Source organism: Tachypleus tridentatus, chromosome 9, assembly GCF_004210375.1.
Source record: "Tachypleus tridentatus isolate NWPU-2018 chromosome 9, ASM421037v1, whole genome shotgun sequence".
Lineage (NCBI taxonomy): Eukaryota > Metazoa > Arthropoda > Merostomata > Xiphosura > Limulidae > Tachypleus > Tachypleus tridentatus.
Window position 1 is genome coordinate 123484684 of NC_134833.1, and position 17629 is coordinate 123502312.

The 17629-nt window shown below is 36.0% G+C and overlaps 1 long non-coding RNA gene across 1 annotated transcript; it reads right to left on the reverse strand.

Moving 5' to 3' along the window:
- Positions 1–258: 258 nt before the first annotated feature.
- Positions 259–5188, reverse strand: LOC143226248 (uncharacterized). Its single transcript, XR_013014431.1, has 2 exons — positions 4834–5188; positions 259–2305 (listed from the first exon to the last, which is right to left on the reverse strand). It is a non-coding gene; the product is annotated as an uncharacterized LOC143226248 (long non-coding RNA).
- Between the last annotated feature and the right edge of the window lie 12441 nt (positions 5189–17629).

The window sequence follows — 17629 nt, forward strand, 5'->3', positions numbered from 1 at the left end:
TCAACATATCATAAAGGAATAAAATGTTTCATACTTTAAATTAAATGTCAGAATATATTTCCATACATAAACATGAAAATCACGTGACAATATGTTTATACTTTTATATCATCACAGAACCAGTTTTATGTTTATAATTTAATAGAATGTGCTGAAGTATTTACTTACAGCCCAGTTATGTTTTAATCATAATATATATATGTAATTATTATCATATTTTGAACTTTCTCTGTTAATTTGTATGAAAACACAAAATTATTTATGGCATTGTCAGTTTTATTACTCGCTCTGCTCCCCAATGGTACAGAGGCGAGTTTACACATTTACAACGCTAAAATCACAGGTTTGATTCTACTTGGTAGACAGTGTAGATAGCCTGATGCGGCTTTGCTATAAGAAAATATATTACAATTCACTTACAAAATCCTTTTCAACTGTATATATAGCTTTCTCCAGAGCTACACAATTCACTTCCAATATTCACAAATCTTGTTGAAACAATAAATTTCTTAATTCTACAAATTTTCGTTAAAAGAATAGAAAAGCAAACAACTAACTGTAAGCATAAAAAGTGTTTTATTCATGGTGGAACATATTACATGTTTCAAGAATACATTGGTCTGTCTTCTTAAGACACAGAAAGCATATGTTCACTATTTCTTACCATCAGTAAAACACTTCTTTATGTTTATAAATCGTTGTTTGTCTACCTACTGTTATAATTACACGATGTTCTTCACAATTAATGTATTTAGTTAAAATGTTATTGATCAACTTAAGGTATTATTCAATACTTCCTACCAGTAGTCATATCCAGTTACAGTTCTAACGTCTTTACTTAAACCTAGTTTTTTTTTTTAGTTCTTGTTCCACATTTTCAAGTCTTTCTCTTCATAAATCACAGTTGTTGTACATTTAACTTTTCAAACAGCACTCGAACTACAAGTGTAAAAGATTTATCTCTTTTCCCTTTCCTTAAGTTTCTGATAAAACATGAAAATAAGTTAAAAAAATGATATAATATCGTAATGAAAATAAATGAATTAATGGGGAGTCTGTAAAATATTTTAAATGGAGATTTCATTATATCATACCTTTACCATTAAAGTTAAGTACTTCTAAGTTTATATCGTAAATTCATAATAATATAAACATTTACAATTAAACAATTTCAGCAGGTCAGGGTAATAATCAGGAACTCAAAACTTGTAAAACTATTCACAAACCAAAAGAAGGAACTGTGTCGGTAAAAATGTTTATCAGATTAGGATAAACTTGAGTTTTGTTCTTTGTTCATTGTCTTCATAAGATTTAGAAGTGTTGGTTTCTTCAAACACTGGAACGTTTCTCCAGAGACTCTGTGCACCCAATGTAGCTAGATAATTACTTTGTGGTACAAGAACTATTTTGATCACAGCTCTTTTACTTCTTCAAGAAACTGATCAATTCTCCTCTTGTCGTCAGAGATGTATGATGGGAGGTAACTGGTTGCTTTTATTGTTCATCCATTGTCACCAAGAAGAAAAAATTGACAATTTGGTGAAATGTACACTTTTATCGACTAGTGTAGCAAGAGCGGCTCTTTAGAGGTGTCACATAAAGATATTCTATGTTGGGTGAGAAGCTTAAGAAGTATTGTGTTGTTTATGAGAAACATCTTTGTTATAACTTTTAACTGATAAGTTTCAGACATTTTCACATTGTAATTGTAGACAGTGCTTGAGATACTAACTCGTCAACAATGGAAGATGAACCACAAGTGCATCAATTTTAATTTTTACTTGCTTTCAGCGACCCTTTCTTGTTGGTGAAATATAGATAATTTATACTGTCTCGTCCTTTCAGGCTATAGCTCAACAGAAGTGACCGACATGTTGAGGAACTAGTTTCAAAGCTGAATCAAGTTATGTATAGATAGAGTCGATAATTGGTGTGTCCCTTTAGTAGAATTTGGCATCAGCTAGGAGTATTGTAGTTGTCTGTTGATGTGTGCTTCCCAGTGTGCATGTCACAGTAGAAATCTAGATTCGTCAGTCCAAAGGACGTTTTTCCAATCTTCAATAATCCAGTTTTGGTGATCCCCTGTAGCCTCATCTTCCTGTTCTAAGCTAACAAGAGTAAAACCCGGTGTGGCTTCTTGCTAATGCAGCCCAATATGCTTCTGCACATCATTGCTATAAAGAGTGGTTATTGTGGTCTTCCTGTCAGCTTGAACGAGTCTGGCCTTTCTCACTGACAGTGTTTTTCTCACTAAACTGTTGCTCACTGAATTTTTTTTATCACCATTCTCTGTAAACTCCGGATACTGTAATGAGTTAAAATCCCATACTTTTTCATATGCAATTAAAATCAACGCTCTGAAACAATAATATATATTGTATAAACCAATAATTTAAAAATATATCTGGAAATGTATTTTAATAGATTTTAATTTCTGAAGAAAGAAAATTGTAACCAGTCATTTAATTTATTACTTGGTTGATCTATTAACGTTTTTAATAAAACTTTGATGTTTCAAATGACTTTATTACAACGTAAACTAATTTTAATTTGCTGATTTGTTGTTCGCCTGCATTGTATCGTGAATAAACTGTTAGGGCCATCTGATCAATGCTTTGAGTATTACTTAGAAACACAATTTGATTTGCTGTATATGTCCAACTTTATATATATATAAGTATGACAGAGAGATGAATTTATTGGTAATAGTAAATTTGAGAAATATTTTCACAAAAGCATCTTTTCTATTTTGAAATAAACTTAATATTAAAGGTAAAATATTTATTAATATTAAGTCTTAGCATATACTAGGGCCGGGCATGGCCAGTTGGTTCAGGCGCTCGACATGTCTCTCTTTCAGCCGTGTGGGCGTCATTATACGATAGTTACTCACTCTATTTCTTGGTAAAAGAGTAGCCCAGGAGATGGCGGTGGGTGGTAATGACTAGCTGGCTTCTCTGTAGCCTTACACTGCTAAATTAAGTACGGCTAACGCAGATAGCCCTTTTGTAGTTTTGCTCGAAAATCCAAAAAACAAACAAACTGTATATTAGAGATTAAAATATCGTGTAAGTTTTGAGTCACACTATTACTACTTCTTGTAAGAAGTAAGAATTATTTTCATTAAACTTGTATAGTTTATATGGTATTTGAATTATTATTGTCAATAACAACTCGGTGAAAATGAATTGAACCGACTATGTATGACAAATATGTAAAAGGCCCCCATTGGCACAGTGGTATGTCTGCAGACGTATATTGCTAAAGACCGTGTTTCGATGGTCGTGATGGGTGGAGCACAAATATCCTTTTGGCTTCTTCCTTACCACGAGTGCGGCGGTAAGTCTATAGATTCACAATACCAAAATCAGGGGTTCAATTCCCCTCGGTGGGCTCAACAGATAGCCAGATGTGGCTTTACTATAAAAAACACACTTTTTGGCCCAGCATGGCCAAGTGTGTTAAGGCATTCGACTCGTAATCCGAGAGTTGCGGATTCGAATCCCGGTCGCAACAAACACGTTCGCCCTTTCAGCCATAGGAGCATTATAATGTGACGGTCAATCCAACTATTCGTTAGTAAAAGAGTAGTCCAAAAGTTGGCGGTGGGTGGTGATGACTAGCTACCTTCCCTCTTGTCTTACACTACTAAATTACGGACGGCTAGCGCAGATAGCCTTCGCGTAGCTTTGCGCGAGATTCAAAAGAAAGAAACAAAATTCCTTTGTTTTACCCATGTAGGTTAAATTGCACGTGTCACGACGTTTGACGCGTTATTTTCAAAATTTTATGAACTAACATTTTTAACCACTCACGTCAATGAGATTAGCATCAAAACGTAGTTCATAATCTAAATTTTAAAATTATATATGTTTTAATTTCTTAATTTAAGAGGAAATGTAAAGACAAAAGTTAAGTATCTGTTACTGTATGTCACATAATACGTCCAGCTGTCTTGTTACTCAGTTTCTATTTCATCACGCCCACTATTCAACATGTACAAATACTTAAAGAATTAGAGACTCGAATTTGAGATTCAGACCTGATAAATATAAAATAAGAAACTCCCTCTTCTATGATTTGTCGAGATAACAATACATTTAGCAAATCAACTTGAGTAACTCCGCCCTTCAAACCAATCATTTGAAAGTTCTTAAGTACTATGACCAATAGAAAGAGTAAGTAGTAAGAACTACGTAAACCTGTTTAGTCAGTTTCCAGTATACAAAAATCATACTTTCACATTGTATCCCCACTTCAACAGAATTACACATATCTGTTATTATTATTTAAGAACATTTCTGTATCTCTCCTTCATTCACAACAGACCGTTCTTCAGCTTCTAACAGAATATATACCTGTTTATCCCTCTTTTAGTTTAATCAGAAATCCATTTGTCAGTGAAACTCTAGCGTAAGCTAAGCCTCACTGACATTGTAGTTTTTACTTAACAATGGTAGTGACTGGGCAGTTACTACGGGTTGCCGTACTTCTCATATTGTTATGTATTGTGTTTACGTTAATCGTGTTACCAATAGTGCACTGTGTACATGCCACAGTGGAACGTATTGAAGTCAAATACGTATTCCAGTTTCATTCAACTACAACTAAAGTTCTCGTAAGTTGTAGATTTACAAATAATTCACAAAGTTTTCACCGGAATTACTCAGAAATCAGAACTGAACAGTCAAGATTTAGTTTAAGGTTGTTTTTTTTTTTTTATGTAATACTCTGACTGCGACTCTGATAGTGAGATAGGTACCAATAAAACATACGAATACAATTCAAAGTCGATTAGCACCAGATGTTTCAAAAAGTGGTTGTTTTACTTACCTTTTAGTCGTTTATTCCTTTCTATTAGCGCCAGTCGATTAATTAACAGACGTTTCCAGCTTGGTCTTCGTCAAGATATCTCCCAGCATTGTTTGCTTTTTATCTACAGTATTATTATGCCTTCTCTATTATCATTATGATAGCGTTATAAACCTGTCTAACTAAGGCAAGAACGGTTTATGTACAATCATACCAATTATAGAGTTCTCATGCTGTTTGGAAATGGAGCACATGTTACAGCTCAGAGCTTGTCCTCGAATGTTTAGTCAATTACATAAGGTTAACACTCTTAATCCAAACCCTTTTCTAGACTAAAACACTATAACAGTAACTTGTCTCAAACTCGAGCTTACATACAGTGAGTGCCAACCGACTTTTCAAGAGAAATGACGTCATACAGAATAAGGGCCAATGGGATGAGTTTGTTTTTCGGCACGTAGGACGATCGTGACTTCGGAAAGTTATCTGTTAAAGGAAAAAAAAGTAAGTGCTATTAATGGTCAATTAATACATAATTTTGACGATGTGTTAATATTGACTGAAAATTAATTATGTGTAATGACTAAACATCAGTGACGTGTAGGTGATCACATCGCGCGAACACTTCTTATTTAGTTCCTCATGAAGTGGAAGAATAAACAGTCGTTAATAATATTAATAATGTAAATCCTTGTATTTGATAAAAAATACTATTTGTTGGTCCGTTTCTAGTCTATGAGTGGTACAACGTGATTACCAATTAATTAGTCATATATTCCTTGACTCTTGGTGATGTCACGTGCCCTTATATTAACAGGTCATTGTTCCTAAATGTCAGGTGATTAACCATTAACTGGTGAATTTTTCTTGACACTTCATGGTGTCGGATGAATAAAAATAAACTGATCGCTCGTTTATGGACACTTCGAAGTTTCAGAGGAATGCATATTAATTGGTAATTTGTTCATGGACACTTGGTAGTATCAGTTGAATAAGTGCTAACCGATCATATGTTCCTGGACACTTGGTGGTATCAAGTAATTAACCATTAAATGGTGATGTTTCCTTGGCACTTGATGGCTACGTAAAGAAACATTAACTGACCGTTTGTTCTTGGATACTTGGTGATACCAATTGAATGAGTATCAACTGGTATTATATTTCTGGGCATTCGGTGATGTCATCTGATTAAACGTTAACTTATCATATTTTAATGAGGAATATTTCATGATGTTTGACTACATTCGTAAAGGCGTTTGATGAAAAAAGGAACAGTTAATGATGTTTACCCGGATACTTTCTGGTATGGGATGATGAACATCCATTCATCTTGTGACGGGTCTTTTCTGGTAAGCAGAGCCTTTACTGGACTAACAGGTTTAATTAAGGTGAAGTTTTCCTATATTAAACCGAAAGTTAAAATTCTTAAGTGAAATTTATCAACTTTCCAAATCAAATGTCTCCTATTGGATAAATTTGTTCATTGATGAGTCGATTCTGAACAAGTTCATTTGCATAATTAATGATAGCAAACTTTAACAGCTTTGTATATTAAATAATAATAATAAAGACGTTTCTTCCAAATAAAACTTCGTTTTGTTTTCTTTCAAATTAAGTAATACTGTCGTTTTTTATATTTGTTTTTTGAATTTCTCGCAAAGCTATTCGAGGGCTAGCGCAGATAACCCTCCCCAATTTAACAATGTAAAACCAGGAAGAAGGCAATTAATCGTCACCACCTAAAGCCAACTCTTGGGCTACTCTTTTACCAACGAATAGTAGGATTGACCATTACATTATAACGACCTTACGACTTAAAGGGCGAGCATGTTTAGTGCGACGGGGATTTGAATTCGCGATCCTAAGATTGTGAGTCAATCGTTCTAACCGCTTGGCTATGACAGGCCTACATCAATGAGTACAATATGTTGGAAGCACATAACAGAAGTACGATTTTCTGTTAAGTTTAATTGTCTGTTTGTTTGTTTTTGAATTTCGCACAAAGCTACTCGAGGGCTATCTGTGCTAGCCGTCCCTAATTTAGCAGCGTAAGACTAGAGGGAAGGCAGCTTGTCTTACCACCCACTGCCAACTCTTGGGCTACTCTTTCACCAACGAATAGTGAAATTGACCGTCACATTATAACGTCCCCACGGCTGGGAGGGCGAGCATGTTTGGCGCGAACCCGCGACCCTCAGATTACGAGTCGCACGCTTTAACACGCTCGGCCATGCCGGGCCGTTTAATTGTTTCTGAGAGAAATGGAAGATGGTTCTGAACCAAACAGTACAATGTAGTGGAAGCATTTATCGGGATTATTTTCTTCCGTTACAGAGTGAAGAGTGGCCCTGAAGAAACAATCTTCCACTTTATGTTAGTTGGTAGAACACTAGCTTGTAATGCGAGTGGTCCAAGGCTCAAATCTTGTACGCAAAAAAAAAAAAATCAAAATTATTTCAGTTGTCAAGAAAATAAATATAGGTTTGTATTCACAAGTGGTAGCAACATGTGATGACTTTTTAACACACAGTAAGTTAATGAAAGATTTTATGGTCATAGATGAAGTGATGGCTGTTTTCTGAATACAAAACAGGAACCTGGATGTTGTACAGATCGGATCTCTGTGTTTTGTTACATGGACCAACAGGAAGTGATGGATTTTTTTTTAAATACATAACAGGAACCTGGATGTAGTACAGATCGGATCTCTGTGTTTTGTTACATGGACCAACAGGAAGTGATGGATTTTTTTAATACATAACAGGAACCTGGATGTAGTACAGATCGGATCTCTGTGTTTTGTTACATGGACCTACATGAAGTGATGGATTTTTTTGAACACATAACAGGAATTTGGATATCGTAAATGTTTGTGAGGCAGATCCAATGAACCATATACTGTTATACATATTTTGGTGTTTGAAAATTTCAACTTGAATTGCACTTTCCAGGTTACATGAACTAAACAGTAAGATCAGAGATCCTCTGGGTTGAGATATAGTACTCTCTATTTCAGACACGCAATTTAGAAGACAGCCACCAGTATTCACCACCTAAACAGAAGGATTGGACATTACAGTATAAGGCTCCTACAGTTGAAAATGCTAAGCATGGTAAATGGTATGTCGCCGCCCAAACCTTGGGCCTTTCGATTCGAAAACCCCGTAAATAACCAGTATGCCATGCTTGATCGATATATTTCTATATAAATGTAATATCGTCTGTTGTATGTCCATGTAACTACTTCGCACGATGTGTATGGATCTTCACCAAAATTGGTATGGAGATTCATTAGGTCCACGCGGGAGTACATATAGATTTCCAGTTTTACATCTGGCAGATTTATGGGCGTTGCTTTGTTGTTGTTTTTTACAATTGTATGTAAGGCGATCAGCTTTGCATGCCGTACGATAAGATTTCATTAATCATGAATTTACATACCTTCCGTCCAGTTAGTTTATTAATAGATTCTAGTGAAATAAAGAGTACTAGTTAAGCTGGTATATTCTGCACATCTTTCGAGGAGCAGGTACCATGTGCAGTTCAACAGCTTACGTCTATGGTGTTATATAACCATGACTACTACTGAAACTAGCGTTCTGGTGCAACTTTATTATGTTTTAAAACGGCTAGTATGGAAAGAGAAAACACTAGTAGAGGAGCGAACATCTTCAGGTTCACAAAAAAAGAAAGTGTTACTGACCGATAGCTGACCACATGTTTGAAGACGGTTGTGTAATTGAGTGTAGGAATGTAGAGGGCGTGCTTAGATGTTTGATTATATTTATTAATATAGGTATAAAGGTGTTCCTTTGTATTGGTTTATTTTGGGCTTGAGTTGTTGTATAAGTAAGGCTTCTTTAATTTTGCATTTATTTATGTTTGTTTCTTTATTTAGTATTTAAGTGTTTTCTATGGTTATGTTGTGTTTATTTGATTTGCAGTGTTCGAAAACGTGTGAAGGTGACTTTTTGTGTTCTTTGAATCTAGTTTCCCATTTTTCTACTTGTTTCTCCAATATAGAAGTCGTGACAGTTATCACATTGTATTTTATAAATAAGGTTGGTGTTGTGTTTGTCAAACATGCGATCAGTATGTCACGATCAGTAGGTTACCGGTCAGTAACCGTTTCTTTCTTTGTGAACCTGACGATGACCGAAGAGGGTCGAAACGTTGTTCGCTCCTCTACTAGTGCTTTCTCTATCCATACTATCCGTTTCTAAATACATAATTTTCTCTACAAGTGGGTTTTCTCGTCATCACGGTTCTGGTGCAACCTTTTGTATCTACAGTTTTATATGACAATGGCTGCTTAACGTAGCGTTCTTGTAAGTTTTTAATTTTTCGTTTTTCTAATGGTTGATTATTTAGAATTAAGCACAAAGCTATACAATGGACTATCTGTGCTCTGCCAACCACGGATATCGAAATCCGGTTTCTAGCGATGTGAGTCCGCAGACACACCGTTGTGTCATTCGGGGACTTTCTAGTAATAAGATTATAAGGAAAACTAAAATAATGATCTGAGTTCATAAACTTATGTTTTTTGTTTTCATAGAATTTCAGCTTAAATAATATCTTTGTCTATCTCATTCGTTCTTATTTGCATGTCATCACAACCCAGTAGGTGTCACTATTTGAAAAATTATTACTTCGTTTTTCATTAGAATACACCACGTGCTACTCGTGAACTAGTTGTAGCCTTGAAGACAGTAGATAACCATCCGTCTCTAATAATCACGAATTTTGGAGTCCTTGAATTACGATATTTTTATACTTTAGGAATTACGTGTTCTACTGACCAAGAAAAGCTTTGAAAATCGTTTCTAAAATTTAAATAAATTAATTACATTTCTCAAATGTTAAGGTTGTTTTCACTTTAATAGATTAAGATATAAAAAATTAAATGTTCTCTGATTATGGTTTGCTAAGTAACCATTGTTTCAAAATCATGATGCAACAGATGCAAGTGAATATACAAAAATGTATGATTTTTCCCGAAAGAGGGCCACAGATCGCCTTGAAGAGTCACCTGCTCTAACCACTCCCACCAGTCAGTGATTAGACACCTAAATGACGTCCCATAATAGATGTTTAATGTTGAGTTTGTACTATTGTTACAGCAGTAAAATGTACACCTGCCATGAATCACGAGAAGCATTATGCACTCTGTAGGCCACAAAACAGTATTACATATGAACTTCAAAAGCAAGAAATAATAATATTTGTTACTCTTAATTATGGTTTCATTTACTTTTAAAACAAAATGCTTTCGGGAATTTTGCGGAAGTACATCTAATATCTAGTCTATACACATATAACATAAGGGCCATTTTACCCGATGGACAAAAGCAGCAGTTGCCCAGGGTCATTTTGTCGTCAGAGACCCACTGCGTGTTGTAAGCATAGAAATAAATAATAAGATAACATACATATGTATATATATACTATTTTTTAAATTATTCTCTCACTAATACATTCAATTTATGGTATTTTCTTAAAAGCAAGAGAGAATAATAATTTATTCTTTTCCCGGGGCCCATAGTGCCTTAACTCTGACTTACTGGTTGAAGTTAAGCAGAAAACTACACCACATGCATCGAAACCCGGTTTCTAGCAGTGTGAGTCAGCAGACATTCTGTTGTGCCACTGGGAGGACTGCCTTAACTCGGCACACCATGATATCTACATATGTGTGGGAGAAAACTGTGCTATATATTTAGACAGTACATTTGAATATCGTGATATTGATTAACATTAGTGTAAGAATGACAAGTGATGGTGGTGGACTTTCAGGTACCAATATTTATCAGTTTCAGAGCATGGTCGTCCATAATTTTTAACTGATAGACCAGAGGGAAGAAAGATACTCACACTCTCGAGCTGCTCTTATCTGACGAATTAGTGGTATTTGAACGTTATTTCTAAAGAATGGTTTTCCTGTAACTGAAAAATTAATAAATCCTTGGGTTAACTTTCTGGACACGATAACCACAGCTATCCGAAATAGCATTACATTTATACACACCTTTGAGTATTTTGTTTTGTTTGTTTGCTTTTGAATTTCGCACAAACCTACTCGAGGGCTATCTGTGCTAGCCGTCCCTAATTTAACATTGTAAGACTAGAGGTAAGGAAGCTAGCCATCACCACCCACCGCCAACTCTTGGGCTACTCTTTTACCAACGAATAGTGAGATTGACCGTCACTAATAACGTCCCCACGGCTGAAAAGGCGAGCATGTTTGGCGCGATGGGGATACGAACCCGCGACCCTCAGATTACGAGTCGCATGCCTTAACACGCTTGGCCATGCCGGGCCCGTAGGGTGAGATAACATTATGTTTTGTTTGAGAAACAAAGCAAAAAAAACAAACAAAAAACGCCTAATTTTGCTTGGAATAACGCTTCGTTTTAAATATTATAAGCAGTGAAATTCCCTTAAAACTATAGAATGTGATGAGAAGTGGTAAATCGAGTGACAGACTAGTCTTTACGTTAATTCTTAATGGTCCGACATGGCCAGGTGGTTAGGGCGCTCGACTAGTAGTGTCAGAGGCGTGGGTTCGAATTCCTGTCACACCAAACATGCCATTTCAGCCGTGGGAGCATTATTATGTAACAATCAATTTAACTCTACGTTGGTAACAGAGTAGCCCAAGAATTGGCGGTGGGTGGTGATAACTACCTGCCTTCTATCTAGTTTACATTGCCAAATTAAGGACAGCCAGCGCAGATAGCCCTCGTGTGGCTTTGCGCGAAATTGAAAAAACAACCAATAAACAAAATCTTTAATACATGTACTATGTTTTCCAAGTACGTAATATCTCGTGTTTTATAAAATTAATTTGAAATATATAATCTTATTTTAAAATGACTGAATTATTCACATGATCTTCAAACAACGAACAAAAACGTTTTAAAACATATAAGCTAAAAAACAATTTTTCTGATTTCGTAAATAACAGCTGACCCTGCGTTCTAATACTGTCGCTTTGTCAGCTTCAACAACGTTATTTATTAAAGACCATTTATTCAGTGAACTGAAGAAAATAGCATGAAAGAGTAAACTATATGCTAGTACTAACCACGTGATCAACACGAGTGCTCGGGTTATGTGCGCTTGGGAACCCATCTTAAGTACTTGAGCACTTTATAAACGAACTAAGATCTTTCCATCACACTTCAGTTTCTAACAAAATGCAGACAAGCGTCGCTTGATAGCCTAAAGCTATAGTACACGCTCTGTCTTTCCACGAAAGGAAAACAAACAAAACTAGTGTCAACTCTGGAAGCATTCAGAAGATAGAGGTTCTTCAGTCCTTAATTACGCCCGTAAACACAGGGAACTAATTGAATACACCATAGCGTAAAAGTGGATTAAGAGTAGAAAAGTCAAGGACAGGATATAAAACTGCCAGCTGCTAGCTCGTGCTGTTGTCGTCATCTCTTTTAAAATTTATACACTCAAAAATATTATCTGTTCAAGTAAAAATTAAAAAAAACACATAGTTCTGCCTGTACTATACATGTCACGATCCCAAAGGATGGTTGCGGCAGCTTGTGTTGCTTGTTGTAACGAATGAAAGAGAAGTAACCAGTGTTAACGGTGATTTTTATTAGAAAGAGAAGTAACGAAAAACTAGGGGTTTTGAAAGAAATCAAGTGAGGAAAAAAAACCAGAAACTAACATTACAATTCAGAACTTACTTATAAAAAGTCATGATTTAATATACTGAATGCTTGTACTCGTTTAGAATCGGCAATAAAAAAAAGAATGGCCCAGCATGGCCAGATAGTTCAGGCGCTCCACTAGCAATCGGAGGATTACAGGTTCGCATCCCCATCACACCAAACATGCTCGCCCTTTCAGTCGTGTGGACGTTATAATGTTACGACCAATCACACTATTCGTTAATAAAAGAGTAGCCCAAGAGTTGGCGGTGGTTGGTGGTGACTAGCTGCCTTCCCTCTATTTTGCACTGCCAAATTAGGGATGGCTAGTGCAGAGAGTAGCTTTGCGTGAAATTTAAAACAAAACAAACCAAAATCATATATATTCCTTCTCTAAAAATGAAACTTATTTTATAATGGAGTAGTGACAATTTATAACGTATATGAACGTTCATATTATTTGCCTATATACTTACTTAGTTTCAACTATTAGCTTTACCTGCCAGGTTATCTACTGTTCAAGTGATGATGTCAGAGTAGCGACAAGATGGCTATTAATCTTTACTTGAAATAGTACATTTTCTTTTGTTACACATAAGATAACCAACTACATCATATACTTAACTGAAGCTGCGATAAGTTCCAAGTTCTTTTACATGATTTATCTCAAATTATGTTCCAAACTGCAGACAGTCTTTCAACCATCGTTGCAACACATCTAATGAAAGTGTTTTTTTGGGAATTTACTTCAAATGTCTGTAATACACTTCCATAAAGTTTCTTTAGAAGTAATTTTTGACATGTCACGTTTTTGATCCATTATGTTCCAGATCTACTTAAGCTGGTTGAGATCGGGGCTCTATGGGGGCCATTGTATCATTAAAATAACTTCAGCAGTTTCTTTCTTAATGTTTGAAAGAGGGTAGTTATTTTCTAGATAGTGGAATTCTTAACCAATTATACACCAACCACTGGATATACCATGGCGGATCAGTATCTGATGGTATCTGTACTGGTTCATTATTCCATTTATTTTGCAAATATTTCCTGTTGCATTAACAGAAAAACACCTCCATACCATTATACTGACTCCACCTATATTTAATGGTTGATGCTATGTACTGAGGTAAGTATCTTTCACCTTTCCTCCGTCGGACGTACGACCTGCATTTTGAACCAAATATTTCAAAAATGGACTTATCCACTCATAAAGCCATTTACCAATCATTAGCCGTCCAGCTTTTGTATTTTTAAGCAGATTTCAGTCTTTTCATGATGATTGGAGGTTATAAGTAAAGGTTTTCTAACTGCTTCACAACCAAATATTTCATTCTCATTGAGTCTTCTTGACACTGTATATCAGGACACTTTTCTGTCATTAGGTTCATGGCTGTTTATCTCGTGTAGTCTTCTTTCTGTCCTGAAAGCTGCATAAACAAAGATACTTAACATCAGTATAACTGAGTTTAGGTGTTCCTCTTCCTTTCCTATTTTCTAATTTACTTGTCTCAGTCTCATGATCTAGGGTGTACTTGACAGTTCTAGGAGAACATTTCAATTCTGAAACAGTTTGCTATAGAGTCCAATCAGCACAACGTAAAGTTTTTGTACGAACTCTCTGCTCTAGTGACAATTCTCTCAGCTTTCTGGGCAATGAAAATAAAACTTAATATAATGTGTTAAACACTCTCTGTATGAAGGTTTATTTGTGAAGTTTTATGAAATTTATTTCTAACATACACCGGTACCATATGTTAGTTTCTTACTAGTTTCTTTCTATATAGTTAACACCCTGCATTGGGCACCATGACAGTTATTTCAGACCTTAAATTTAATCAGTATGTTCATTCAAGCAAAACCCTTATGATATGTCCTTGGTACAAGTTTACGGAAATTTTAAAGAATGACAAGTATTGTCATACTGATTCATCGGTTGTCAACAGTAAAGTATTACCATGTTGTTTTAGGAATAAAATATTTGAGTTTTCTTACGTTGTGACATGGAAGAATTAGCCCCACAAAATGGAAAGAATGACAAAATATTTTCTTGTCTTAACACTTTTGTGTTTGTGTTTTCTTATAGCAAAGCTACATCGGACTATCTGTTGAGTCCATCGAGGGGAATCGAATCCCTGATTTCAGCATTGTAACTCCGTAGACTTTCCATTGTAACAGCGGGAAACAACACTTTTGTTCAGTACTGTAATTGAATACTTGTTAGATATGATTTTGGTTTGTTTTGTTTTAAATTTCACGCAAAGCTACTCGAGGGCTCTCTGCACTAGCCGTCCCTAATTTAGCAGTGCAAAAATAGAGGGAAGGCAGCTAGTCATCCCACCCACCGCCAACTCTTGGGCTACCCTTTTACCAACGAATAGTGGGATTGGTCGTAACATTATAACGTCCCCACGACTGAAAGGGCGAGCATGTTTGGTGTGATGGGGATTCGAACCCACGATCATCAGATTGCGAGTCGAGTGCCTTAACCGCCTGGCCATGCTGGGCTCACTCGGGAGTTACAAATTTACATAAAATTTAGAGATTTATAGAAATATCTGAGACAAAACAGAAACAACGGTAACACACAGAACAATATTTATTAGAAATACAGGGTGTTCGGAAAGTCACTGTGCACTTGTTTATTTATTAACAGACATGTTTCAATATCAAATAGGAGGTAAATATGAATGATAATTACAAAAAATGTTGAAAGTGACCCCCGTTTGCATCAATACAGGCTTGGATCCTTCTTATTTTGTTTCTAAACACCGCTATCAGTTGCTGGCTTGAAATAGACTGAATGAATGCTGTTATCGCTGTTTTCAAAACTACACAGTGACTTTCCGAACACCCTGTATAATTTCACACAAAAAGCAGATTACAAATGTAGTGTGTTATAAAATAGAAGGAAAGATAGTTTCACTTGATAACGAACCAGTAGACAGTAGAGATCAAACTTTAACAGAAACTGAAGGGCGGTCTTTAACAGGATAATTACGATGTGGTTGGCACAGAGAAATAGCAAGCTTTTCGTGGGACTTTTGACAGTTTAATCCACACTGAAATACAAGGATGAAGGTAATATTGACACCAGTAAGATACACATTTGGAACGAAGTAATCCAAATGAGTGTATAGCCACTTCAAAACTACCACTGACAACAGGTGACAGGATGAAAGGTTTTAAGTGACAATGAAATACACACAATGAGATGACCAAAGTTAGAAACGTGTACTTTTAGCAGGTGCATTCTATATCGCATTATCTGGTAAGGATGAAAGACATTTTGTTTGATGGGATAGAGAAAAATGGATCAATGGAATATTCACAACAATGGTTTGGATTTCACAATTAACATGTTTTACGCTGAATAGTCTTATATAAAAACTGAGAAAGTTAATTAAAAGGCTTAGCATAACTGTGGAGAGTAATACGGGACATTTGTAACGATAATCCACAATTACATATTGACAAACGGTAGAGCAGCATGAGAATACGGTGTAATGTTTCATGTGATGAGAAGGTCTCACATCAAAATGATAATCACGCCCCTCGTCATGTTGACAAAACGTTAAAATCCCTTCACTATAGATCTCTTTTAGTAGGATGGTCAAATTCCTGAACTCTTTATGGTTGTTATTCTGTTAAAGATCTCAATGCCGTAAGATAAACCAGATAGTAACTAAGATGGTACACTACATGGAAATTTCTAAAAACGCTTTATCAAAAGTGTAGCATCTTTTTACTCAGTTATTTCATGACTTCCTTATATAGAAAAATAGATTTTCCTTTCTCTCCTATTACACTATTTTTTCTAGTGATGGTGAGCTTTTGGTAAGATAACACTGGTATTGTGGCAAAACTTTCTTTTGGAATACTTAAATGTCTTTTTTTCTCTCAATCTTATCTTAATCATTGGGATAAAATATTACGGTATGGAAATCTATACTCTAACATACTCCATTGATAATTAGAGAGTTAAACAGCAGTATCAAATCATATGGCATGGTAATCTATACTTTAACATACTCCATTAATAGGTAGAGAGTTAGATAGTAGGATAAAATCATATGGTATGGTGATCTATACTCTAACACACTCCATAAAATAGCAATGGGTGGTAAGCAGTGTCGGAAAAGTCCCTAGTAACGGGGGGTAAGCAGTGGGGAAATGTCCCAAGCAACAAGGAGATAAGCAGTGGGGGAAATGCCTCTAGCAATGGGGTAAGTAGCGGTGGAAATGTCTCTAGTATCGGGAGTAAGTTGTGTGTCAAATGTCCCAAGCAACGGGCGGGTAATCAGCGGGGGAAATGTCCCAAGCAACAATGAGGTAAGCAGTGAGGGAAATTCCCTGAAAACGGGGTAAGCAATGGGATGTCCCTAGCAACGGGGGTTAAGGAGTGGGGAAATATCCCTAGCAACGGTGAGTAATCAGTGTCGGAAATGTTCCTAGCAAAGGAGGGTAAGCAGTGTCGGAAAAGTTCCTACCAACGGGGAGTAAGCAGTGTCGGAAATGTCCCTAGCAACGGGGGTAAGCAGTGGGGGAAATGTTCCTCTACCAACGGGGGTTAATCAGTGTCGGTAATGTCTCTAGCAACGGGGGGTAAGCAGTGTCGAAAATGTCCCTAGCATCGGGGGGTAAGCAGTGTCTGAAATATCCCTAGCAACGGGGTAAGCAATTTTGGAAATGTCCCTAGAAACGGGGGTAAGCAGTATTGGAAATCTCCCTAGCAACATTTGGGTAAGAAGTGTTGGAAAGGACCCCAGCAACGAGGTGTAAGCAGTGTTGGAAATGTACCGAGCATCGGGGAATAAGCAGCGATGATGATGATGATGAGACTAATGATGATGCTGATGATGATACTAATGATGATGATGATGAGACTAATGATGATAAATATGATGATACTAATGATGATGATACTAATGATGACACTAATGATAATGATGATGATGATGATGATACTAATGATGATGACGATACTAATGATGATGACGATACTACTGATGATGATAATGATGATACTATTGATGATAATGATGACGATACCACTTATGATAATGATGATGACGATACTAATGATGATAATGATGATGATACCAATGATGATGATGATACTAATGATGATGATACTAATGATGATG